General features: G+C 45.4%; 1 protein-coding gene across 3 annotated transcripts in view; it reads right to left on the minus strand.

The window, feature by feature from the left end:
- SLC12A7 (solute carrier family 12 member 7) overlaps positions 1-27,357 on the minus strand; it is a 339,376-nt gene that overhangs the window by 209,656 nt on the left and 102,363 nt on the right. The gene's annotated exons all lie outside the window — the stretch shown is intronic.

Consider the following 27,357-nt stretch of genomic DNA (forward strand, 5'->3'; position numbering starts at 1 on the left):
AGTGGATGGGTCATTACACAAAGTAAAACTATTTCCCCATGTTTATTTCCCCCCACCCCCGACTGTTCCTCAGATGTTCTTGTCAACTGCTGGAAATGGCCCACCTTGATTATCACTACAAAAGGTTTTCTCCCACCCCACCCCTCCCCGCTCTCCTGCTGGTATTAGCTCATCTTAAGTGATCACTCTCCTTACAGTGTGTATGGTAACACCCATTGTTTCATGTTCTCTGTGTATATAAATCTCCCCACTGTATTTTCCACTGAATGCATCCGATGAAGTGAGCTGTAGCTCACGAAAGCTTATGCTCAAATAAATTTGTTAGTCGTTAAGGTGCCACAAGTACTCCTTTTCTTTTTGCGAATACAGACTAAAACAGCTGCTACTCTGAATCCTGTCAGTGTGAAACAGTAACACCTCACGATAAGACCCCATGTCTTCACACAGTTTTGCAAATAGATGTTCATGAAGAGGCTGAGTTTTAATATAGTTCACAATAGATGAGACCTGGGCAAAACTTCACCTAGCTCTGAATTCAGAGCTTTAGATGCCATTGATCTCTGTGCATTCTGCAGTGAGTCCACACAGTAGATGGAGCAACTTTCTTTACCAAGGTATGCAGACCTGATTTGTGGCCTGACATGGAACAGATGGAACTCTGTCTAAAACCCACCAATGTGATCACATGGGATGTTTTTGTTTTGCATGTCAGCCATGTAGCATATCAAACATTCCTTGTACCATCTCATGTCCAGGAAGAGGGAGAGAAAACAGAACGTCTTCGAGAATTGCAGCCGCCCATGTGTATTTCACAAAGGCCAGGAAATGTACATAAGAGGAGGTTACTCACCTGTGCAGTAACTGACGTTCTTCAAGATGAGTGTCCCTGTGGGTGCTCCACTCCAGGTGTTGGTGCATCCCTGTGCCTTCGCTCGGAGATTTTGACAGCAGTACTCATGCCGGTTGCACATGCGCAGAGCCTGCCTCACATGCTGAGTGTGCTTTAATAGTACGCGTGCATGACCGCTCTCCTTAGTTCCTTCTCTGCAACGGAGGCTACCCCAACTCCGAAGTAGAGGGGAAGAGGGTGGGTAGTCGAGCACCCACAGGGATACTCATCTCAAAGAACGTCAGTTACTGCATAGGCGAGTAACCTCCTCTTCGAGAGAGAGATGTCCCTGTGGGTGCTCCACTCCAGGTGACTTAAAAGCAGTATATCTCAAGGAGGTAGGGACTTCGGATCTGGTAGGAATGTGGTAGATAATACAGCTCTGCCCAATCGTGTATCAGTGAGAGGGGCTTGAGTAAGGGCATAATGCTTAACAAATGTGTGTTCGGAGGTCCGAGTGGCAGCTTTACAGATGTCAGCCAGAGGGACTCTGCGTAGAAAAGCCACGGAGGTAGCTACAGATCTAGTGGAGTGAGTCCTGATGCAGGCTGGAGGAATTGTCTCCTTTAACTGATAGCATAGATGGATACAAGCAGAGATCCAGTTGGAAAGTCTCTGGGTGGAAATAGGTGTCTCCTCGGATCATTCTGAAATGGAGACAAAGAGTCTGGAAGAGTTCCTAAAGGTTCTATCCAAACAAAAGGACAAAGCCCTGCGTACATCCAACATATGCATTGGGAATTCAAAGGAGTTTGCATGCGATTTAGGAAAGAAGGTTGGTAGGTGTATAGGTTCGTTGATGTGGAATGACGAATGTACCTTTGGAAGAAATTTGGGGTGTAGTCGGAGGGTAACCTGGTTGTTAAAAAAATGTTGTGTAGGGTGGGTCCGCCATAAGAGCTGCTATTTCTCCTGCACGTCTGGCTGAGGTGATTGCCACTAAGAATGTTGTTTTCATAGAGAGGTGTAAGAGGGTGCAAGTGGCTAGGGGCTCGAAAGATTGTTGCGTTAAACAGATTAATACTAAGTGAAGGTCCCACAGAGGAGTAGGAGGTTTAATGTCCAGGTATAGGGATTGGAGCCCTTTAAGAAAGCACTTGCTGATTGGATAAGCAAAAACAGAAGTACCATTGATGTTGTCGTGAAAAGTTGGAATAGCAGCTAAGTGGACTTTGAAGGAGCTGAAAGAAAGGCCAGATTGCTTAAGGTCTAGTAGGTAATCACGTATGTGCTGGAAGAAGTGCGGAAATGGGAAGAATTTGGTTGTTCAAGCACCAATGCGTGAATCGTTTCCACTTTTGGAGATATGTGGTGCGAGTAGATTGTGTTCTGCTATGTTAGAGTCCTCTTTTCAGAGCATGCTAGTTCACTTTCTGAGAACCATGGAGGAACCAAGCTTTGAGGTGAAGCATGGATAGGTTGGGGTGAAGAAATTGGCCGTGTTGCTGTGATATGAGGTTCAGAGTGAGAGGCAATGAAATCGGTGGACAAATTAACATGCTGGTGAGGAATGGATACCATGGTTGTCTGGGCCACGACGGGGCAATCAAAATTACCATGGCACAATCTGTTTGTATCTTTGTCAGAACTGTGTGGAGAACTAGTATCGGGGGGAAAGGATACATTAAGTGTTGAGCCCATGAGATCAGGAACGCATCTCCTAGGGTAATAGCTCACTTTAGATAAGCTATTACCAGCAGGAGAGTGGGGTGGGAGGAGGTATTGTTTCATGGTCTCTATGTCTTCTGTAGTTTCCACAGTATGCATCCGATGAAGTGAGCTGTAGCTCACGAAAGCTCATGCTCAAATAAATTGGTTAGTCTCTAAGGTGCCACAAGTACTCCTTTTCTTTTTGCGAATACAGACTAACATGGCTGTTACTCTGAAACCTGTCATTATGCAAGGCACTGCATTTAGCCGTATGGAGTGGAAATCTATCAACTGCATGAAAAAGCTTGTACAGATACAGACAGACATCATCTTCCTTTCCAAATGCAAACAGATGGACATTGTACCAAAAGGACTGAAGGTAAAAAATCCATTACAATCCACATACCACACAGACTATGCTGACAGCTTGTGCCACACGCTCTCAAAGAAACTGCGGAATCACCTGATCAACATCCTCTACAGCAAACAGGGAAAGATTAAGAATGAGCTCTCAAAAATGGATACTCTCATAAAAAACCAACCTTCCACACAAACTTCCTCTTGGCTGGATTTTACTAAAACTAGACAAGCCATTTACAACGCACACTTTGCTTCTCTACAAAAGAAAAAGGACACTAAACTTTCTAAACTACTACATGCTACAAGGGGCCACAGCAATGGTTCCCTCAACCTACCCAGCAATATTGTTAACCTATCCAACTATACTCTCAGCCCAGCAGAAGCAGCTGTCTTATCTCGGGTCCTCTCCTTCTGCCCCTCCACCCCCACGAACATGATACAGTTCTGTGGTGACCTAGAATCCTATTTTCGACGTCTCCAACTCAAGGAATATTTCCAAAATACCTCTGAACAACATACTAATCCACAGAGGCCTCCCTACCAACATTACAAAAAGAAGGATTCTAGGTGGACTCCTCCTGAAGGTCAAAACAGCAGACTGGACTTCTACATAGACTGCTTCCGCCGACGTGCACGGGCTGAAATTGTGGAAAAGCAGCATCACTTGCCCCATAACCTCAGCCGTGCAGAACACAATGCCATCCACAGCCTCAGAAACAACTCTGACATCATAATCAAAAAGGCTGACAAAGGAGGTGCTGTTGTCATCATGAATAGGTCGGAATATGAACAAGAGGCTGCTCAGCAGCTCTCCAACACCACTTTCTACAAGCCATTACCCTATGATCCCACTGAGAGTTACCAAAAGCAACTACAGCATTTGCTCAAGAAACTTCCTGAAAAAGCACAAGATCAAATCCGCACAGACACACCCCTGGAACCCCGACCTGGGATATTCTATCTACTACCCGAGATCCATAAACCTGGAAATCCTGGGCGCCCCATCATCTCAGGCATTGGCACCCTGACAGCAGGATTGTCTGGCTATGTAGACTCCCTCCTCAGGCCCTACGCTACCAGCACTCCCAGCTACCTTCGAGACACCACTGACTTCCTGAGGAAACTACAATCCATCGGTGATCTTCCTGATAACACCATCTTGGCCACTATGGATGTAGAAGCCCTCTACACCAACATTCCACACAAAGATGGACTACAAGCCGTCAGGAACACTATCCCCGATAATGTCACGGCTAACCTGGTGGCTGAACTTTGTGACTTTGTCCTTACCCATAACTATTTTACATTTAGGGACAATGTATACCTTCAGATCAGCAGCACTGCTATGGGTACCCGCATGGCCCCACAGTATGCCAACATTTTTATGGCTGACTTAGAACAACGCTTCCTCAGGTCTCATCCCCTAACGCCCCTACTCTACTTGCGCTATATTGATGACATCTTCATCATCTGGACCCATGGAAAAGAAGCCCTTGAGGAATTCCACCATGATTTCAACAATTTCCATCCCACCATCAATCTCAGCCTGATCCAGTCCACACAAGAGATCCACTTCCTGGACACTACAGTGCTAATAAACAATGGTCACATAAACACCACCCTATACCGGAAACCTACTGACCGCTATTCCTACCCACATGCCTCCAGCTTTCACCCTGACCACACCACACGATCCATCGTCTACAGCCAAGCTCTGCGATACAACCGCATTTGCTCCAACCCCTCAGACAGAGACAAACACCTACAAGATCTCTATCAAGCATTCTTACAACTACAATACCCACCTGCGGAAGTGAAGAAACAGATTGATAGAGCCAGAAGAGTTCCCAGAAGTCACCTATTACAGGACAGACCTAACAAAGAAAATAACAGAACGCCACTAGCCGTCACCTTCAGCCCCCAACTAAAACCCCTCCAATGCATTATTAAGGATCTACAACCTATCCTGAAGGATGACCCAACACTCTCACAAATCTTGGGAGACAGGCCAGTCCTTGCCTACAGACAGCCCCCCACCCTGAAGCAAATACTCACCAAAAACCACATACCACACAACAGAACCACTAACCCAGGAACCTATCCTTGCAACAAAGCCCGTTGCCAACTGTGCCCACATATCTATTCAGGGGACACCATCAAAGGGCCTAATAACATCAGCCACACTATCAGAGGCTCGTTCACCGGCACATCCACTAATGTGATAGATGCCATCATGTGCCAGCAATGCCCCTCTGCCATGTACATTGGTCAAACTGGACAGTCTCTACGTAAAAGAATAAATGGACACAAATCAGATGTCAAGAATTATAACATTCATAAACCAGTCAGAGAACACTTCAATCTCTCTGGTCACGCAATCACAGACATAAAGGTCGCTATCTTACAACAAAAAAACTTCAAATCCAGACTCCAACGAGAAACTGCTGAATTGGAATTCATTTGCAAATTGGATACTATTAATTTAGGCTTAAATAGAGACTGGGAGTGGCTAAGTCATTATGCAAGGTAGCCTACTTCCCCTTGTTTTTTTCTACCCCCCCCCCCCCGACGTTCTGGTTAAACTTGGATTTATGCTGGAAATGGCCCACCTTGATTATCATGCACGTTGTAGGGAGAGTGGTCAGTTTAGATGAGCTATTACCAGCAGGAGAGTGAGTTTGTGTGTGTATGGGGGTGGGGGGGATGTGAGAAAACCTGGATCAATGCAGGAAATAGCCCGACTTGATTATGTAAAGAGTTGTCACTTTGGATGGGCTAGCACCAGCAGGAGAGTGAATTTGTGTGGGGGGGTGGAGGGTGAGAAAACCTGGATTTGTGCTGGAAATGGCCCACCTGTTGATCACTTTAGATAAGCTATTACCAGCAGGACAGTGGGGTGGGAGGAGGTATTGTTTCATATTCTCTGTGTGTATATAAAGTCTGCTGCAGTTTCCACGGTATACATCTGATGAAGTGAGCTGTAGCTCACGAAAGTTGTTGGATAGGAGATAAGGTGGATTTGCTTTTGTTTATTTGTAGGCCAAGGGAAAGGAAGCAAGCGACGGTAAGCTGCATGGATCAACGAGCTTTATCGAGCGTTGAGGCTTTGAGGAGATAATCATCGAGGTAAGGAAATATTATAACCCCCTCTTTCCTGAGGTGGGCAGCTAGGCGTTTGGAGAAAACTTGGGGGGCGGTAGATAGGTGGAAGGGCAACATTCTGTATTGAAAATGTGTCGAACCAAGGGTAAAACGAAGAAAACGTCTGTGGGATGGGTGAACCGTCATATGAAAACAGGCATCCTGTAGGTCAAGGGCTCAAAAACAATCACCCTGTTCCAGTGCTGGGATTATGGTGGTGAGGGTAACCATTTTGAACTTTTGCTTTTTGATAAATTTGTTTAGCCACCTGAGGTCGAGGATTGGTCACCATCCCTCAGTTTTCTTTTCTGTTAAGAAGTAATGGGAATAGAAACATTTCCCTCTGTGTTGTTCGGGCACGATTTCCACTGCCCCCAATTGAAGTAGATGTTGTACTTCTTGGAGGAGCAGTTGCTCGTGAGAGGGGTCCCTGAAGAGGGACAGGAAAGGTGGGTGGGTGGGAGGCGGCGAGAGGAAAGGGATGGAACAGCCAACTGTGATGACCTCTAAAGCCCACTTGTCGGTGGTAATATTTCGCCATTGATGGGAGAATGGGCATAGGCAATGACCAAAAATAGGGAGAGGCGGCGTAAGCATTGAAGTGGGAATATTGTTTTCTATACCCTTGACCAAGGCTTCGAATTTGCTTATTGGTCAGAGGGGGTTGAGACACTGCCAACGAGTTGGGACAGCAGCATTGGTATCTGGGTCTCTGGTGTTGCTGTTGTTGCTATTGCTCGTGAGATCTATGGAATTGCTGGGTGTATGTGGGGTAGCGTAGTTGCTGGTAAGGCTGGTATCTATATTGTCGCCTTCTGGTTGTAGGGGTTTGACTTCCCAGAGAGCAAAGAGTTGCCCTGGAGTCCTTCATGGAGTGGAGTATGTCATTCATAGTGGAGGAGAATAGTTTCTCACCATCGAAGGGGAGATCCTCAATGATACTCTGGATCTCCCAGGGAAAGGAAGAGGACAAGAGCCATGAACCTCAGCACATCACAACTACTGTGGCAGTGGATCGTGCCACAGTATTGGCTGCGGGCAGGGCAGCTTGAAGAGCAGTGCAGGAGATGATTTGTCCCTCGGAAACTATGGCTGTAAATTGTTGTTTCTTTTCTTCTGGAATGTGATCAATAAAGTCCATTAATTTATTGTAATTTTTGTGGTCATATTTTGCTAGAACAGCTGTACAATTAGCAATGCGAAATTGTAACATGGAAGAAGTGTATACCTTACATCCAAGAAGATCTAATTGTTTACTGTCCTTGTCAGAAGAGGTGGAGTGAGGGAAACTGGTGTTTGTTCTTGTGGTTGACTGTCTACTACCAACGAGTTTGGCACTGGGTGAGTGAAAAGGAATTCCAAGCCCTTAGAAGGAATAAAGTACTTCTGGTCCACTCGCTTACAGGTAGGCAGGCTTGCAACTGGAGTTTGCCAGATGGCCGTGGCAGGTTCTAGAAGGGCTGCATTGATAGTTATTGCAATTCTAGAAGAAGAAGAGGGCTGCAGGATGTCAGTTAACTCATGCTGCTGTTCAGGAACTTCCTCCAGGTTAATTCGTAGCTCATTGGCAACTCTTTGAAAGAGGTTCTGAAATTTTGAGAAGTCATCTGAAGACGCTGGGGGAAGAGGAAGCAATGCTTCATCAGGTGGAACAACTGGTTCTACCAGGTTAGAGGCAGGCCATGATTGTTCTTGAGGTTGTGACAGGGCTGCCTTGTGTCTGGAGTCAGTGGCAGGGTCGTCAGCTGGTGGTACCGAGCAGGTCTCACGCCTGGCTGCAGTCGTATAACGAGTGTGGTCCAGAGTAGAAGGAGCCCATGGAGCCCAATATTGCCACTGTGGTGGGAAGGGCATGGGTGGTACCATCCAGGGGTTCATGCACCATGGGGCAGGGCCCTCGGAGTAGGATGAGGTAGCTTTTCTATGACCTCTCTTGATTGGGGTCTGTGGACGGGAGATCTGATAAGGTGAAAATTCTCCCTGCAGCCCAGATTCCTCATCTCTGGAGGAAAGCTGTGCGGATCTTGCCTGAGCGTCCGGAGAGAAGTAGCTGGTAAGTAGGGGTGACTGCAAGATAGGTGACACCAGCAGGTCTCTTGACTGTGTGAATTGCAGCGCCACAGTGCCTCTGTGAGGGGAGGGCTGAGCGAGAGGAATTTGTTGTGAAGAGGGGTTCCTCTGCACCAGTGTCCTGAGCCTTCTGTCACTGCCAGCTAGCTCAAAGGCTGACAGTGCTGGGAGAGTGAGAGGAGTCTGTGGGGGGTCAGGCAGGCTAGTATGCATCAGCACTGCTTCCATTGCGGTGCCAAGCGGTGCCGTGTGAGAGGCAGGCAACTGAAAGCCCAGCACATCAAAAGTACCCAGCCGGGGGACCGCCGGGAGGGAAGCAGTGGATCTGCCCAGAGAGCTCTTGTCCCTGAGAATACCCTTTGCAGGTGAGAGGGACTGATGTTTTTTTGAAGTTTTCTTCTGTTTCTTTGAAGCGGGGGGGCAGCGGTGTACAGCAGAGTCAGAGCCGGTGTCTGAGGCTGGTCCGAGAGATTTTTGCAGCAGGAGCAATTTTAAGTGCAGTTCCCTGTCTTTGCATGCCCTGGATTTTAACTTGCTGCAGTGGGTACATTTTGGGGGGATGTGGGACTTCCCCAAACATTTAATACATTTAGAGTGGCCATCTGAAAGAGGGATGGCACCATTACAGTTAGAGCAGCGCTTAAAACCTGGAGAGCCAGGCAAGTCTGCTGAGCTCCATCTCAGTCCGGGGACGGTAGAGAAGGAACGGAGGAGACCGGTCACGCACGCATACTATTAAAGCACACTCAGCGTGTGGGGCAGGCTCTGCGCGTGCGTGACCGGTACGAGTACTGCTGTCAAAATCTCCGAGCGAAGACACAGGGATGCACCAACACCTGGAGTGGAGCAGCCACAGGGACATCTCTCGAAGAAAAACGACTCTCAGTGCTCACAGCAACTGAAAAGCAACAGCATCCATGTTTTTCAGATGCTCCACCAGTGTGTTTTCCTGGTCTGCCCCTATAGCCTCAATTCTTCGCTTCACTGTGATGGATAGTGGTATGGCATGGAGATTGTTTGCCTCGGTTTTCCTACATATTATCTTCATGATATTGATTGCAGCTGGCAAAATCAAAGTTTCTCCAACTATGTGAGGCTTCTTGGCTTGTTCAATGCAGTAACTCACCTCAAATTATGCCTTTTGATCATGGTCAGAGACGGACATGGCTCTCTTGAATTGCATTTGTTAATGAGAAAGTTCTTCTTTCCAGCACTGGAAAAATTACCTTGGTTTTCCTATGTCATCCTTGTGAAAGGTTTCCAAATGTCATTTAAGTTTATTAGGCTTCATGCTTTCGCTAGATAACAGCGTGTGACATAGCAGGCGTTTTAGCCTGTCTTTGTTCTTGACAAAAATCACTGGTGAAGTCATATTCAGAGAAAGCCTTGGCTCATTTGTGAGCACATTTCTTGCACTCTTGTTTTTTGTTCATAACTGCATTACTAGATTCAGAGCTGGAGATTGAAGCAGATATTCAGTCTAAAAATCAGTCCATTGTGCCTCTTATCACAAATGAGAAAGAGGAATTCACTGTTAAGAAAATGAGGCCAGTACTTAATAAGGCTCTGTGCAGTGATAGTAAGGCAGCATAGAGACAGTGATTTAAGATTATTCTTTATCGAGTGCCAACAGAGCACTCAGGATGGCATAAAAGAAGATATGGGCCCTGCTTTAAAGAGCTTAAAAACCACTGCAGATTCACATCTCAGAAAAGTCTAGTACAGGTACCTACCAGCTCAAGCAGAGAGGATGCTCTGTTGATAAGACTACTGCACACGGGTAAGGATCTTCTGGATTCAAGTCTCTTAGGTGGATGCTTGCACAGTCAGATGGTGCAAAACACAAAATGGGATCCACAAAACCACCCACACACAGCCAATCTGTCCGGACCTGCTCCACAAATATTGCACCAGGAGGCCACCATTTTACAAAATAGCAGCCTCTGCACGATACATGTGAGGCCATGCTGTGTGGAGGCTGCCATTTTGTATATCATTTCAGGTCATGACCTACAGTTTGGGGACTGCTGCTCCAGTTCAAACAGGAATTCATTCAGGAAGTGCTATGGCTTCTGTTATGCAGGAGGTCACACTAAATGATCAGAGTGGTCCATTTCAGCCTTATAATTTATTAATCTATGAATCTCTAAACAATGAGGCAGATACTAGATCTTTCTATGTGAACTTGTGGTTTCTATTCATTAGCACAAATAATGCTTAGTACATAAAGAACAGGTTTAGAAGCAAGACGTTTCTGTTGTTGGGTTTTATAAAGGAAACTCAAGTATGAAATGATACCAGAATTACAGCCACTTCAGTCACTGTCACATGATATATCCCCTCTACTCTGATGGTCATAGAATCATAGAATATCAGGGTTGGAAGGGTCCTCAGGAGGTCATCTAATCCAACACCCTGCTCAAAGCAGGTCCAATCCCCAATTTTTGCCCCAGATCCCTAAATGGCCCCCTCAAGGATTGAAGGCACAACCCTGGGTTTAGCAGGCCAATGCTCAAACCACTGAGCTATCCCTCCCCCTCCACTTAAGCTGCAAGGTATTGACTATGTCAAAATTGCTGGTCTCAGGGTATTTTGTCTAATTAAATTCAATATCGTGCTGGCTTATCAGAACAAAATGGGCAGGCAAACCTGTGAGCTTGTGCACACTTGGAATAACAATCCAAGCACCAGACCCTAAGATTTTATCACTGTAACACTCACAGTAAACATATTGGAGCAATAACAATTAAAATGTTATCAATGGAAAACTTAAGAACACCTATGTAAATGTCAGTGCTGTTAAATTGGAGTCTGTCAACCTTGACAATGTCCTATTATTGCAAATAATGGAGTAAACATTTTTCATTTTAACTCATATATTACATTAAAAAAGCCCACAACCCTCTACCACTTGAGGTGACTGACAGTAGTAGTAGTAGACTGGTTTTCTTTATATTGGCCAGTCACCACTAGAGGGGGATAAGACATACGTTACCAGTGGAATTAAAAGTTAATTGCTTACATCAGACTAATGCTGGGACTCAAAAAGTCCACTTGATTCTATTTCAGGTTCTGGAGAGGAATGTACTCTAGTGTTTACAGATTCTTTTGCCCATCCCCTTCCCAGACCGTCCTTCTCTGCGCTTGTCCCCCTCTCCCTGCTTCTGCACTCCTCTGCTCCTATTTTCCCCACAGCTTGTCCTGTTCCCCTTCTCCATTTCCCCTCTCCACATTATAATCCCAGCCTGTCCTTGCCCCATTCTGTTGCTCACTCATCTGTACTTGAATCAGGTTGCTTCCTGCTATTCATTCACACTGCCTTGGAATCAGCAGACCAGAGAAAGCACAGAAGAGAGCAGCTTCCTATTCTCAGTCCTGCTGCCCAGAGCCACAGCAGGCCTTGCATCTGGCAAGAGCAACTGCTGTAAAAGTCCTGCTCAAGGAGTTCTGTGGGACAGGACATGCTATGGGGAGAAAAAAAAGTCAGACAATTTAGCTACCATACTTTACCAAACCTCTACTGAGCATGTATGAACAACAATTTTCATAAGAAGAAAAGGAGTACTTGTGGCACCTTAGAGACTAACCAATTGGTTAGTCTCTAAGGTGCCACAAGTACTCCTTTTCTTTTTGCGAATACAGACTAACACGGCTGTTCCTCTGAAACCTGTCAAAATTTTCATAAGCTTACAACTCAGGCAAATCTGGGTAGGTTTTCATAAGGACAGCAAAAGACAACTCTGTCATTAGAGTGACACCCTGCCAAATTGCAACTCCCTGTTCAAAAGCACAGCAGCACTAAAGTTTCTCTATAAAAATGTTGCACATTTTTTTCAATATTGTCAAAACAATATTTTTCCCTGATCTTGTTCATGGATTACCCAAACCATTTTTAAAATTAGTTTTCAGCTAAAAACTAGGGTTGCCAGGTGTCCAGTTTTCAACTAGAGTGTCTGGTCAAAAAGGGAAATTGTCAGCGTCCAGTCAGCACAGCTGACCATATGCTAAAAGTCCAGTTACTTGTAGTAACTGGCCTCCGCCACTGGGGGGGTGGGAAGAACAGCAGCTGATGCTGGACCCTGCAGAAGAGGCTCTGCTTAGCAGCTGCTGATCTTCCCACCACCGAGCCTGATGGAGAGAACTGACTGGCTCCTGTACCGGGCTTCAAAGTTGGTATTGGTGCTGTCCGGGGGACGGGGAGAGGGCAGTAACCTGTCTACCTCACACACACCTGCTGTGCCCCAATTTCCCCAGCCCCTCACTCCAGTGACAGCCCACCCCACCCTGCTGTGTCCTGATTTCCCCACCACAGCCCTTGCTCCAGGAACCAACTCTCTGCCACCCCACTGTGCCCCAATTTCCACTCCCAGGCCCCTCACTCCATGTACAGACCCCTCCGCCCCACTGTGCCCCAATTTCCCCATCCCAACCCCTTGCTCCAGGGACCAGTCACCATTTTGCCCTGGCCCCTTGCTCTGGGGACCACCCTGCTGTGCCCCAATTTCCCTTCTCCAGCCCCTCACTCCAGTATTTGACCCTGCCAGGCCCCACTGTGCCCCGATTGGGAAGGCAGGCAGGCTCTGCATCAGCTCCTCCCAGCCTGACTCTGCAGGCAGCAGGTGAGTCCTAGGTGATGAGGACTGAGCAGCAGGGGTGGAAGTGGAGAGCAAGTGGCGGAGTGTGGGAGAGGTGGGTCAGAACCTCAGAAGAAGGGGAAGGGCAGGGGTCGGGGCCTTGGGGGAAGAGGTGGGGCAGGGCAGGGGTGTTTGGTTTTCAGGGATTAGAAAGTTGGCAACCCTATTCAAAACAAAACAAAAACAAAAACATCACTCTATGGCATTCATCCAACATGGAAAATTTCAGACCCAGTAGTTAAGATCTGGACAAGTTAAAAGTGACTGAAAACTGAGACTTCTAATGGAAAAAGGTTTTTCCTCTTCCAATGAGAATAGAGTTCTCCTTCCAAAACATTAGGGAGGTATTTCAGAACAGTAAACATTTTCTCACATTCACTACAACAAACAACAACATCTTTGAAACAGCTATTTCTTTTGTTGATAAATCATTAGTAAGGTGTTAAAAGGCTAAAGGGAGGGAAAATAATAAGTGAATATAGCCATCAGCCTCTGCAATTCTGAGGTAAGAAATTTAAGTATATTCTTTGGAGTTTTGCCATTTTCACAGATAATAACTGCCATTCAGTATTGTAGGCCTCATATCTCTAGTGTTTCCCTATAATTTAAAATTAATATTTTTTTAAATTCTGATTATTTGTATGCTTACATTATATAAAAACAATTACTTGGATTTGCTCCAATAGCAACAAATGCAGAGCACAAGATCGCTAACAACATTAAGGTTTTATTGATACTTTAAAGATCAATCTTGCCAAACATACCTATGTGCTTCAAATAGAAACATAGCACTTAGCTTTTCAATTTCTCTTTGAATCCCTCCCTTGACTTCCCATCTGATATCACACCAAATTTAAGCTTCTTATCACCACTTTCAAAGCTCTCTATAACTCTGCCCCTCACAGCTTATTCTCCATTGTCAAGCTTCCTGTTGTCATTTCTTTTCTGGTCTGCCAGTGCTCCCAGCACAGTCCTTCTGTTTGTCAGATTCTCATACAATCAGTTACACCCTGACCCCTACATATCATACAACCTCCATAATGTGCAAGGTCCTTACCCTGTCTAAGTAAAGCCCTCTTAAAGACTCAGTTCTGAAAAAGCTAACGTATATGAATTGTATGTAGATTGCCCATTGTTATTCCCTTTCATAGAGTCATAGAATATCACGGTTGGAAGGGACCTCAGGAGGTCATCTAGTCCAACCCCCTGCTCAAAGCAGGGCCAATCCCCAATTTTTGCCCCAGATCCCTAAATGGCCCCTTCAAGGATTGAACTCACAACCCTGGGTTTAGCAAGCCAATGCTCAAACCACTGAGTTATCCCTCACCTGACTTTTATCAGCTTGTTTATATTTAGATCATGAGGTCAATGAAGGAGGACATCCCTGCTCTGGTGTTGAAAGAACATACTTGGTGCTGCTGCAAATAAATAATAACAAAATGTTACCGTCCAAAAATTAAAATCTTGATTTTTTTGGCAAAACAGTGCTCTTCCAGATTTTTTTTAAATATACTTAGACACCCATCCCATAAATTAAAATGCACAATACATAATCTAGTATAAAGGACTGATCATCTCCTCCTGACATAAATATTCACCAGCTAAGTGGAGGATAACAAAAGAACTTCTCCATCCTTCAGGTCACCCCCTCCTTAAAAGCTTAGTGGAAAAGATGGGCTTTACAGCTGTCATAAATATAAAGGGAAGGGTAAACACCTTTAAAATCCCTCCTGGCCAGAGGAAAAACCCTTTCACCTGTAAAGGGTTAAGAAGCTAGGATAACCTCGCTGGCACCTGACCAAAATGACCAATGAGGAGACAAGATACTTTCAAAAGCTGGGGGGAGGGAGAAACAAAGCCTCTCTCTGTCTATGTGATGCTTTTGCTGGGGACAGAACAGGAATGGAGTCTTAGAACTTAGTAATCTAGCTAGATATGTGTTAGATTCGGATTCCTTTAAATGGCTTACTTTTACCAGCTTAGATTAAAACTTCCCCAAGGTACAAACTATTTTACCATTTGCCCTTGGACTTACTGCTGCCACCACCAAACATCTAACAGGGAAATAATTTGGAAAGAGCCCATTTGGAAACTTCTTTCCCCCAAAAATCCTCCCAGATCTTACACCCCCTTTCCTGGGGAAGGTTTGATAAAAATCCTCACCAATTTGCATAGGTGACCACAGACCCAAACCCTTGGATCTTAAGAACAATGAAAAAGCATTCAGTTTCTTAAAAGAAGAATTTTAATGGAAGTAAAAGTAAAAAGAATCACCTCTGTAAAATCAGGATGGTAAATACCTTACAGGGTAATTAGACTCAAAACATAGAGAATCCCTCTAGGCAAAACCTTAAGTTACAAAAAGACACCAAAACAGGAATCTACATTCCATTCAGCACAGCTTATTTTCTCAGCCATTTAAAGGAATCAGAATCTAACGCATATCTAGCTAGATTACTAAGTTCTAAGACTCCATTCCTGTCTGTCCCCAGCAAAAGCATCACACAGACAGAGAGAGGCTTTGTTTTTCCCTCCCCCCAGCTTTTGAAAGTATCTTGTCTTCTCATTGGTCATTCTGGTCAGGTGCCAGTGAGGTTATCCTAGCTTCTTAACCTTTTACAGGTGAAAGGGTTTTTCCTCTGGCCAGGAGGGATTTTAAAGGTGTTTACCCTTCCCTTTATATTTATGACAACAACATAGCTGGAAGGTAAACAAAACCTGGCTTTGGTGGACCACATAGTAGTGCAAATTTCAAAGTCAATGAACACTGACAGAAAATGCCTTGCCAGCAGCCCCCTCCAGAAAAAGGGGGATGCAGCTCAAGTGCCTCCATTGAGCTCAACTGCAGAAGTATGGCACACAGAGAAGTGCTTTCTCAGGTAACCATGTCCCAAATCATTTGAGGCTTTATATGATAACTGTAATACTTTGAATTCTATCCAGAAACTTAACAGCCTGCTGCTAGGAAGTTTTCACCTAACCCCCAATATTCAGAGATTGGCTTAAACTCCTATCTTCTAAAACTCTTGGAAGTTGGGGTTAAGGTTATTTTTTGTTTGTTTGTTTGTTAGTATTTACTATTACAGGAATACCTGGTAGTGTCATCCACATAAATGTCTAACTGCTTTTTGAAACATGCTAAGTTTCTGCACTTCAGGATCGGCACTGACTAGTTTCTGTTTAGTTTCTGTGTGGAGTTCAAGGTACTAATGCAAACCTACAAAGTCTTAGATTTCATCAATCTGGATCAGATCACTGGTTCAACCATGTCTATTATTAGAAGATTCAGAAGAGAGTGCAAGACACTTGAAGGGGAGGGATAGTTCAGTGGTTTGAGCATTGATCCCCTAAACCCAGGGTTGTGCGTTCAATCCTTGAGGGGGTCATTTAGGGATCTGGGGCAAAAATTGGGGATTGGCTCTGCTTTGAGCAGGGTGTTGGACTAGATGAGGTCCCTTGCCACTCTGATATTTTATGATTCTAAAACCTGCACTGGTCCGATCCAGTATGGCATTTCCTATGGTCTATCACACACTAGGGTAATATGCTCCTAATATGAAATTCTACTTAACATAAGGCAAAGCAAACCTGAGCCTAAGAAAACCAGGAAATATAGAGTTACAGTTAACATTTCCTACACCACACAACCTTAACTTTGGTAAACCAAACTTGACCTACTCCTAACAAAACCTGACATTTTCTGTGTTATATTCTACACAAGGGTATGCAAAAATTCCTCTTATACTTCTACTGACCCTCACTGTATTAGGGTTAGCTGTATTGATCCAAGTTTGTCACAGCTCAGATTGCCATTTGAGGAGAAATGCAGCTGAATGGAGAGGAATAAAGGTTCCCCTTTTACCAGAGCTGTGGTATGCAGTAGGTCCAGGTAGATTAGCACAGTGGCCTCTCTTGGCTCTAAAATCTTAGAAAATACAAAAGTATTTTGTAAATGTCTGTAGAATTTTAACCTCCAGAAGCTGACATTTCACTAGGTATTTCAAGGAAATGGGTGATGCTCCTCCTTGCCCCTATTTCTAACACTACTGCATATTCTCAGTGTGCACAGAATCCCACACCTGCACTGTCATTCAGGCAGTACCATGCCTTCTGTGCTGCATTATTGCCCTGGGGACTTTTAGCAGCCAGGTGGCTCCTATCAAGTGTACCAAAGGCTCAGTCAGGACTCACTGAAGATGATGTCCCAGAGGGTGAATATATGTTAACATCTGGTAAGACTTTGTTGATTTGTCTAGAGTACGCAAAGTGGGTGAGCGTATGTGGTGCCTTAGTAGGTTGTGTTCAGTGAGCCTGACCTAAATTTAACATTTATCCTAGAGAAGAAAAGACCTAAGAGTTTTCCCCCAGACTAGTCCAGTGCATTTTTCACACTGCTGAGGAAGTGTACAATCCTATGATCGCTCATGCAGACTCGGGGCAATGCCCAAAGGAGGCAGAGATAAAGTTTTGTGGGAGCATAGTGTGAGACACATTGCCTCCATTCTTTGTCTCCCAGTTTTCAGAGGTTTAAGTTTGTTTTACCTTATTTCCTGTTTCTCAGAGATGCATTTCACATTCTGGCAATATCAGTTATCCTTAGCTCTGCATAAACAATGTTTTAGGGGTGCATTTTCCTTTTGTTTTGAGGAAGTGATGGTTGTGAAGCCGAGGCACCATATTTAGAGGCACCAGTTGGGGGCTGAGTTTCAGGGGAAAATGAAGGGCCTCCCTGAGAAGTCTCACTGCCTCTCGGCTACCAGCTCTGCCCTCCTCCTGGCCTCTGTGTGTCCCCAGAAGAATTCAAGGTGCTATAGGGAAGGCAGAAGGTGGTAGCCAATGGGCTGTGAGGAGCACATTTAACAGTTGGAAGCAACAGGGGGTGGGGGGGAAGGGAAACTGAGCCACAGACTCCCTATTCTACTTTGTGGCTAATGTAGAGGAGAAATGCTGCAGAGAGGGTTGTGTAAAGCCTGGGAAGACTGTAGAGGTGTGAAGTGGCCCATTCATTTCAATGAGATGTTCCCAGCTGAATGGGAACACCTCATGGAGATGAATGAAGCCTGAAACAATAGCTCTGAGACATGTGAACTACAACATTCATCTCAATGAATGTTCTCACCCCACTTCTTCCATATCAGTGCTTGGGTATAGTGCCATGAGCCGAACACATGATTCTGAGCCTTGGTCGACACTACAGAATTACTTGGGTATAACTACGTCGCTCACGGCAATGTAGTTATACCGACCTAAGCGCTGGCGTAGACAGCATCATGTTGGCAGGAGAGCTTCTCCCGCCAACATAGCTACCGCCTCTCACAGAGGTAGATTAACTAAGCCAACAGGAGAAGCTCTCTTCCATCGGCTTACAGCATTTTAAGTGTAGACCTTCTCTTAGTTCCTCACCCCCTGTCTCAACACTGTGTGCCCATTCCATGCACCAAGCATACCCATTCTCAACTTCCTAATCTCACTATGCGCCTATTCTAAACACTGAACATGCCATTCTCAGCTCCCCACTCCAGTTTCAGCAGAGTTTGTTTGCACCACGTACTAAACAGGCCTCTTCCCAGTGCCCAGCACAGACCCAGTCCATCATGCCCAGTGCTGCCCAGAAGGACTTCAGTGAGCCTATTTCAGCAGATTATTGATTTATCCGGGCTGAGACTCTTACACTGGCCTCTCTGCTACCATTTTCAGCAACTAATCCTCCCATATCCAAGCATCAAACCAACCTCTTTTTTTCATTGTGTGTAGAATAATATATTACTGCTAATAAGTATACACTATAAAAACAAACATAGAATGTTTAACATTACATAATCCTGCCTTGAGTGCCAGGAACTGGACTAGATGACCCATTGAGGTCCTTTCCAGTGCTACACTTCTATAATTTTATATTACTCTAAACTCTGTCAACCTTAACTTTTGCATTTCTTGACTTTCTAATTTGGGGTAAAAAAAAATTTAAAACGCTTTAGTGACATAGGAGCCTAAATCCCATTTTCAAAAGTGATTTAGGCACTTACATGCTTACGTTTCAGTGACAGTCAATAGGACTTAAACCATTAACATGCCTAAGTCATTTTTGAAAATGGGATTTAGGCTCCTAAGTCACTTAACTACTTTTAAAAATTTTACCTTCACGGACATGAAGCACCAACCAGAGAATGCTATCCGTTGACAGTAGTTAGGCAGCAGAACTCTTAATACGTTTTTTGGATGAAAACCAGTTGTTTTAAGATTATTCCTCATAGAAAGTGTTGATGATTAACATAATGGGAAGCATTTTGTTGGCATAGTAAAGTATTTTATTGTTACGTTAATGTGAGGCCAAGAGAAAGTGGTCGGCATTCTAATGATCTTAATAGATTCATCGTTACTAGGTTAGCAACAGTGACCAGAAATGCCTTTCCACATCTGCAGCTGACCAAGACATTGTACTCTTTTTCTAGTAAAATGCAAGTCTTGCCCTAGGGCAGATTATTTGCAATACTCATTATCTGAGGCTAACCTTGAAGGTCAGTCAGGAGTCTTAGCCAGGACAGAAAAGAATTGAATGATCATATTTCATCCATACTCTGCAATCTGCATTAGCTGTCAATCTACTTCTGGTGAAAATCAACTTACTAGTTATTATATCAGACCTAAATGACCTACCTACTCCTCACACATACCATGTTAATTGCATCATTCCAATTGAATGAAGTTATCAGACCCACAGATGAATCTCAGAGGAACCAGAGGCATGGTATTTTTAGTAACAGACCTTTGCTTCTGCAATTTCCAGTTTTCTCCCACGGGCAATATTTGAGTGGTGGGATAGCTCAGTGGTTTGAGCATTGGCCTGCTAAACCTAGGGTTGTGAGTTCAATCCTTGAGGAGGCCATTTAGGGATCTGGGGCAAAAATTGGGGATTGGTCCTGCTTTGAGCAGGGGCTTGGACTAGATTAGTGCTTCTCAAGCTATCTGATGTGAGGGACCAGCAATTTTTTTTTCCAATGTGCGCGCAGACTGGCAGCCGATGGCTCGCGGACCGGCACTGGTCCGCAGACCACCACTTTGAGTAGCACTGGACTAGAGGACCTCCTGAAGTCCCTTCCAACCCTGATATTCTATGAAATCTAAAGCCAGAGCCTGACCCTTTCTCTATCCAGACTTTATATTAGAATAGAATGTCAGGGTTGGAAGGGACCTCAGGAGGTCATCTAGTCCAACCCCCTGCTCAAAGCAGGACCAATCCCCAACTAAATCATCCCAGCCAGGGCTTTGTCAAGCCTGACCTTAAAAATATCTAAGGAAGGAGATTCTACCACCTCCCTAGGTAACCCATTCTAGTGCTTCACCACCCTCCTAGTGAAAAAGTTTTTCCTAATATCCAACCTAAACCTCCCCCACTGCAACTTGAGACCGTTACTCCTTGTTCTGTCATCAGCTACCACTGAGAACAGTCTAGATCCATCCTCTTTGGAACCCCCTTTCAGGTAGTTGAAAGCAGCTATCAAATCCCCCCTCATTCTTCTTTTCCACAGACTAAACTATCCCAGTTCCCTCAGTCTCTCCTCATAAGTCATGTGTTCCAGTCCCCTAATTATTTTTGTTGCCTTTCGCTAGACTCTTTCCAATTTTTCCACATCCTTCTTGTAGTGTGGGGCCCAAAACTGGACACAGTACTCCAGATGAGGCCTCACCAATGTCCAATAGAGGGGAACAATCATGTCCCTCAATCTGCTGGCAATGCCCCTACCTATAGATCCCAAAATGCCATTGGCCTTCTTGGCAACAAGGGCACACTGTTGACTGATATCCAGCTTCTCGTCCACTGTAACCCCTAGGTCCTTTTCTGCAGAACTGCTGCTGAGCCATTCGGTCCCTAGTCTGTCGCGGTGCATGGGATTCTTCCGTCCTAAGTGCAGGACTCTGCACTTGTCCTTTTTGAACCTCAGCAGATTTCTTTTGGCCCAATCCTCCAATTTGTCCCTCTGTATCCTATCCCTACCCTCCAGCGTATCTACCTCTCCTCTCAGTTTAGTGTCAGGGAGATCCAGATGAGGGCTAGCTAACAAAGAACAATACATGGCTAAGACAACCTTGTGTGTTTCAAGTCGATGAGTGGAGTCAGCATGACTCCAGATGGTGAGCTGTAATTGGGTGTCCTTATCGCAAGTTATAGACACACGAAGCGCTGAGAAGGGCCTCAAAGTTAACTCCCTGGTACAGATGCCAGAACACATGCCAGAACAGAGTTCAGGGGAGGCCTAACATGATTGACGTGAGTAATGATGCCCTCCCCTCATAGATGTATGCCAATCCCAGTTCACAAAAATGCAAAGGTAAAACTATAAACAATTGTTATTGTTAAAAACTAATTACTGCTCTTTTGCTTTAAATCTCCAGAAATGTACCTGTTCGTCAACCAGGAGAGCTGCTACCTCGTTCCCCTGGTCCTCAAAATTAGGATTTAACCTATATACTTTAATAGAAATAGTTTAAAGGTAATTACCTGTGTGTTAACAATATGTTAATTTGAGCCGTGGGCGGAGCCATTAGGTAATCTTTTAGACCATTGGCTTATTGTGGTTATTGGCTTATTGTGGTCTTGTCTTGCTGCCAGAGGCTTGGGAAATCCCTCCCTGTCGCTTCTCTCCACCCATGGCACCCTATATAATCTATTGTAATTAATTGTTGGGCAGTGTCTCTGAGCCTAATAAGCAAAGTGACACTCCACCAGCGCTGTGCGTAATAAACTCCTGTCCTTGACTCTACATGGTGTCCATTTCTGTTCCTTCAAACAATAAGTATTAAGTGGATTTCCTGGGGATTACCCAGTTAATGCAAATTCCCCACCTCTGGGTTATGCAAATCCCAGCTCTATAAAGCTACACAATGAGGAGTGGGTGATTGTCTGATGATTACCTGTTCCCAGAGACTGCAGATCAAAGGCCCAAGGTGTATAAAGAAAGAGGCAGATATGCACAGTATCCATTCTGGTTCTGAATCTGAGACTGTTATGAAATTGTAACTATCAGGAAAAGCTATTTGTGGGTTTTGAAGGACAGACACCTTCCAGAGCCCAAAGTCGGAGTTGGGGTGACCTCTTCTAAGCTTTTTAGGATGCATGTAGGTTCTTTTATTGTTCTAATATATTTTTGCTGTAACACTTTCACTTAAAGAATAAATGTACTTACTAAGAAAGAACTGTGGGCACTTATGCTGTTCATCACATTGGAGAGAAAGCAAAATGCAGATACTGGCCTGTTTAGACAGTCTGGCTTGCTGGGTATATCACAGTTAAGGTTAAGATTTTATCACTGGTATTATTAGTAAAAGTCATAGACAGGTCGTCGGCAATAAACAAAAAAATCACGGAAGCCTGCAACCTGCCCCTGACTTTTACTAAAAATACCGTGGCGGAGGGGAATCGGGGTAGGGACTAAAAGTTGGCAGCAGGGACTATCAGTGCTCCTGTGGTGGGTCTGCTCCGCCAGCCCCGGACTCAGCCCCAGTCGCTGCTCCAGCCCCAGCTGCTGACTGCCAGCCACTGCTCCAGCCCCGGCTGCTGCTCCTGTGCTGGAGCCACATAGCTGCTCCACCCCCACTGCTCCAGTGGGGGCTGAAGCCAAAGAAGTCACGGAGGTCCACTAACGTCACAGAATCCATGACCTCTGTGACAAAATCATATTCTTAATCATAGTGTAGATAGCATTAAAACAACCACGTAAGGAGGGAGAGAGATGTGAATCTTTGCCCAAGACGGAGGGTGACTGGGACCTGGAAAACTTTAAGTGGATCCCTTGGGGGACCAAAGAAAGGAAATACAGGTACAGTTTTCTTGAACTGTGACAAGCCCCACTGTGAGAGGTGCTATACAAACACACATGAAGGCAGTCCCTGTCCCAAAGAGCTTACAGTGTAGGTGGCAAAAGTGTTTCTGTAGGACTACGAATTAATATATTCCCGAAACCCACATAAAAGCAATTAATTCATTCCCTCAGATTCCATCATCCCAGCCTCAGAAAAACTGAGCAAAGGAAGACTACTGGTGAAAATAGTCTTGCAGTGTGTAAAAGCTAAAGATTTTTTTTTCCTTAGGAAAAAAGTTGTTTTCCCCCAGAGAGCTCAATTAAAAATCTTGAAGACATTTGTTTTAATTAAGAATGGAATTTTGCTGATTAAATTTTTAAGACTCTGTTATTAATCCAGCTAAATAAGTGATTCATTAAAGATCTCTCACTGCTCTCCCCCTTTTCTGTAGGTATCTTTCTCTCCTTAGTCCCCTCCACCCTTAACTCTAGGTGGTCTTAGCTGAAAGCATGGCTTTAACTATCATCTTTATGCTGATAACTCACAAATTTATCTCCCCTCATCCAATCTAAGGCCTTGTCTACACAACAGGGAAAATTCGATCTAAGCTACACAATTTGAGTTACATGAATAGCTTAGATCGACGTAGTTTAGATCTGCTATATGACGTTGATGAGAGACGCTCTCCCATCAACTCCCCCTACTCTTCTCGATCTGGTGAAGTACAGGAGTCGACAGGAGAGTGAGTGGTGATCAATTTAGCGGGTCTTAGACCGAGGCATTGATCACCACCCATCAATCCCCTGGTAAGTGTAGACAAGCCCTAATATATCAGCCTGTCCTTCAACATCTCTTTACAGGTTTCCCAGTTGTCTTCTTCAACAGAACATGGTGAAAACTAAGTTCTTAGAATCATAGAATCATAGAATATCAGGGTTGGAAGGGACCTCAGGAGGTCATCTAGTCCAACCCCCTGCTCAAAAGCAGGACCCATCCCTAATTAAATCATCCCAGCCAGGACTTTGTCAAGCCTGACCTTAAAAACTTCTAAGAAAGGAGACTCCACCACCTCCCTAGGCAACGCATTCCAGTGTTTCACCACCCTCCTAGTGAAAAAGTTTTTCCTAATATCCAACCTAAACCTCCCCCACTGCAACTTGAGACCATTACTCCTTGTCCTGTCCTCTTCCACCACTGAGAATAGTCTAGAACCATCCTCTCTGGAACCACCTCTCAGGTAGTTGAAAGCAGCTATCAAATCCCCCCTCATTCTTCTCTTCTGCAGACTAAACAATCCCAGTTCCCTCAGCCTCTCCTCATAAGTCATGTGTTCTAGACCCCTAATCATTTTTGTTGCCCTTCGCTGGACTCCTTCCAATTTATCCACATCCTTCTTGTAGTGTGGGGCCCAAAACTGGACACACTACTCCAGATGAGGCCTCACCAATGTCGAATAGAGGGGGACGATCACGTCCCTCGATCTGCTCGCTATGCCCCTACTTATACATCCCAAAATGCCATTGGCCTTCTTGGCAACAAGGGCACACTGCTGACTCATATCCAGCTTCTCGTCCACTGTCACCCCTAGGTCCTTTTCCGCAGAACTGCTGCCTAGCCATTCAGTCCCTAGTCTGTAGCTGTGCATTGGGTTCTTCCGTCCTAAGTGCAGGACCCTGCACTTATCCTTATTGAACCTCATCAGATTTCTTTTGGCCCAATCCTCCAATTTGTCTAGGTCCCTCTGTATCCTATCCCTGCCCTCCAGCATATCTACCACTCCTCCCAGTTTAGTATCATCCGCAAATTTGCTGAGAGTGCAAACCACACCATCCTCCAGATCATTTATGAAGATATTGAACAAAACCGGCCCCAGGACCGACCCCTGGGGCACTCCACTTGACACCGGCTGCCAACTAGACATGGAGCTATTGATCACTACCCGTTGAGCCCGACAATCTAGCCTACTTTCTACCGACCTTGTAGTGCATTCATCCAGCCCATACTTCTTCAACTTGCTGACAAGAATACTGTGGGAGACCGTGTCAAAAGCTTTGCTAAAGTCAAGATACCATCCACTGCTTTCCCTTCATCCACAGAACCAGTAATCTCATCATAGAAGGCAATTAGATTAGTCAGCCATGACCTTCCCTTGGTGAATCCATGCTGACTGTTCCTGATCACCTTCCTCTCATGTAAGTGCTTCAGGATTGATTCTTTGAGGACCTGCTCTATGATTTTTCCAGGGACTGAGGTGAGGCTGACTGGCCTGTAGTTCCCAGGATCCGCCTTCTTCCCTTTTTTAAAGATTGGCACTACATTAGCCTTTTTCCAGTCATCCGGGACTTCCCCCGTTCGCCACGAGTTTTCAAAGATAATGGCCAATGGCTCTGCAATCACAGCCGCCAGTTCCTTCAGCACTCTCGGATGTAACTCGTCCGGCCCCGTGGACTTGTGCACGTCCAGCTTTTCTAAATAGTCCCTAACCACCTCTTTCTCCACAGAGGGCTGGCCATCTATTCCCCATGTTGTGATGCCCAGCGCAGCAGTCTGGGAGCTGACCTTGTTTGTGAAGACAGAGGCAAAAAAAGCATTGAGTACATTAGCTTTTTCCACATCGTCTGTCACTAGGTTGCCTCCCTCATTCAGTAAGGGGCCCACACTTTCCTTGGCTTTCTTCTTGTTGCCAACATACATGAAGAAACCCTTCTTGTTACTCTTAACATCTCTCACTAGCTGCAGCTCCAGGTGCGATTTGGCCCTCTTAATTTCATTCCTACATGCCCGAGCAATATTTTTATACTCTTCCCTGGTCATATGTCCAACCTTCCACTTCTTGTAAGCTTCTTTTTTATGCTTAAGATCTGCTAGGATTTCACCGTTAAGCCAAGCTGGACGCCTGCCATATTTACTATTCTTTGGACACATCGGGATGGTTTGTCCCTATAACCTCAACAGGGATTCCTTGAAATACAGCCAGCTCTCCTGGACTCCTTTCCCCTTCATGTTAGTCCCCCAGGGGATCCTACTCAACCGTTCCCTGAGGGAGTCGAAGTCTGCTTTCCTGAAGTCCAGGGTCCGTATCCTGCTGCTTACCTTTCTTCCCTGTGTCAGGATCCTGAACTCAACCAACTCATGGTCACTGCCTCCCAGATTCCCATCCACTTTTGCTTCCCCTACTAATTCTTCCCGGTTTGTGAGCAGCAGGTCAAGAAAAGCTCCCCCCCTAGTTGGCTCCTCTAGCACTTGCACCAGGAAATTGTCCCCTACGCTTTCCAAAAACTTCCTGGATTGTCTATGCACCGCTGTATTGCTCTCCCAGCAGATATCAGGAAAATTAAAGTCACCCATGAGAACCAGGGCATGTGATCTAGTAGCTTCCGCGAGCTGCCGGAAGAAAGCCTCATCCACCTCATCCCCCTGGTCCGGTGGTCTATAGCAGACTCCCACCACTACATCACTCATGTTGCTCACACTTCTAAACTTAATCCAGAGACACTCAGGTTTTTCTGCAGTTTCGTACTGGAACTCTGAGCAGTCATACTGCTCCCTTACATACAGTGCTACTCCCCCACCTTTTCTGCCCTGCCTGTCCTTCCTGAACAGTTTATAACCATCCATGACAGTACTCCAGTCATGTGAGTTATCCCACCAAGTCTCTGTTATTCCAATCACGTCATAATTCCTTGACGTCACCAGGACCTCCAGTTCTCCCTGCTTGTTTCCAAGGCTTTGTGCATTCGTATATAAGCACTTGAGATAACCTGCTGATCGCCCCTCATTCTCAGTATGAGGCAGGAGCCCTCCCCTCACAGACATTCCTGCCTGTGCTTCCTCCCGGTATCCCGCTTTCCCACTTACCTCAGGGCTTTGGTCTCCTTCCCCCGCTGAACCTAGTTTAAAGCCCTCCTCACTAGGTTAGCCAGCCTGCTCGCAAAGATGCTCTTCCCTCTCTTCGTAAGGTGGAGTCCGTCTCTGCCCAGCACTCCTCCTTCATGGAACACCATCCCACCGAATGGCTAGGCAGCAGTTCTGCGGAAAAGGACCTAGGGGTGACAGTGGACGAGAAGCTGGATATGAGTCAGCAGTGTGCCCTTGTTGCCAAGAAGGCCAATGGCATTTTGGGATGTATAAGTAGGGGCATAGCGAGCAGATCGAGGGACGTGATCGTCCCCCTCTATTCGACATTGGTGAGGCCTCATCTGGAGTACTGTGTCCAGTTTTGGGCCCCACAGTACAAGAAGGATGTGGATAAATTGGAGAGAGTCCAGCGAAGGGCAACAAAAATGATTAGGGGTCTAGAACACATGACTTATGAGGAGAGGCTGAGGGAACTGGGATTGTTTAGTCTGCAGAAGAGAAGAATGAGGGGGGATTTGATAGCTGCTTTCAATTACCTGAGAGGTAGTTCCAGAGAGGATGGTTCTAGACTATTCTCAGTGGTGGAAGAGGACAGGACAAGGAGTAATGGTCTCAAGTTGCAGTGGGGGAGGTTAGGTTGGATATTAGGAAAAACTTTTTCACTAGGAGGGTGGTGAAACACTGGAATGTGTTGCCTAGGGAGGTGGTGGAATCTCCTTCCTTAGAAGTTTTTAAGCTCAGGCTTGACAAAGTCCTGGCTGGGATGATTTAATTGGGGATGGGTCCTGCTTTTGAGCAGGGGGTTGGACTAGATGACCTCCTGAGGTCCCTTCCAACCCTGATATTCTATGGTTCTATCATTCTGTGATTCTATCCCATTGTCAAAGAATCCAAAGCCTTCTCTCCGACACCACCTGCGTAGCCATTCGTTGACTTCCACTATTCGATGGTCCA

This window comes from Caretta caretta, chromosome 2 (genome assembly GCF_965140235.1).
Source record: "Caretta caretta isolate rCarCar2 chromosome 2, rCarCar1.hap1, whole genome shotgun sequence".
NCBI lineage: Eukaryota > Metazoa > Chordata > Testudines > Cheloniidae > Caretta > Caretta caretta.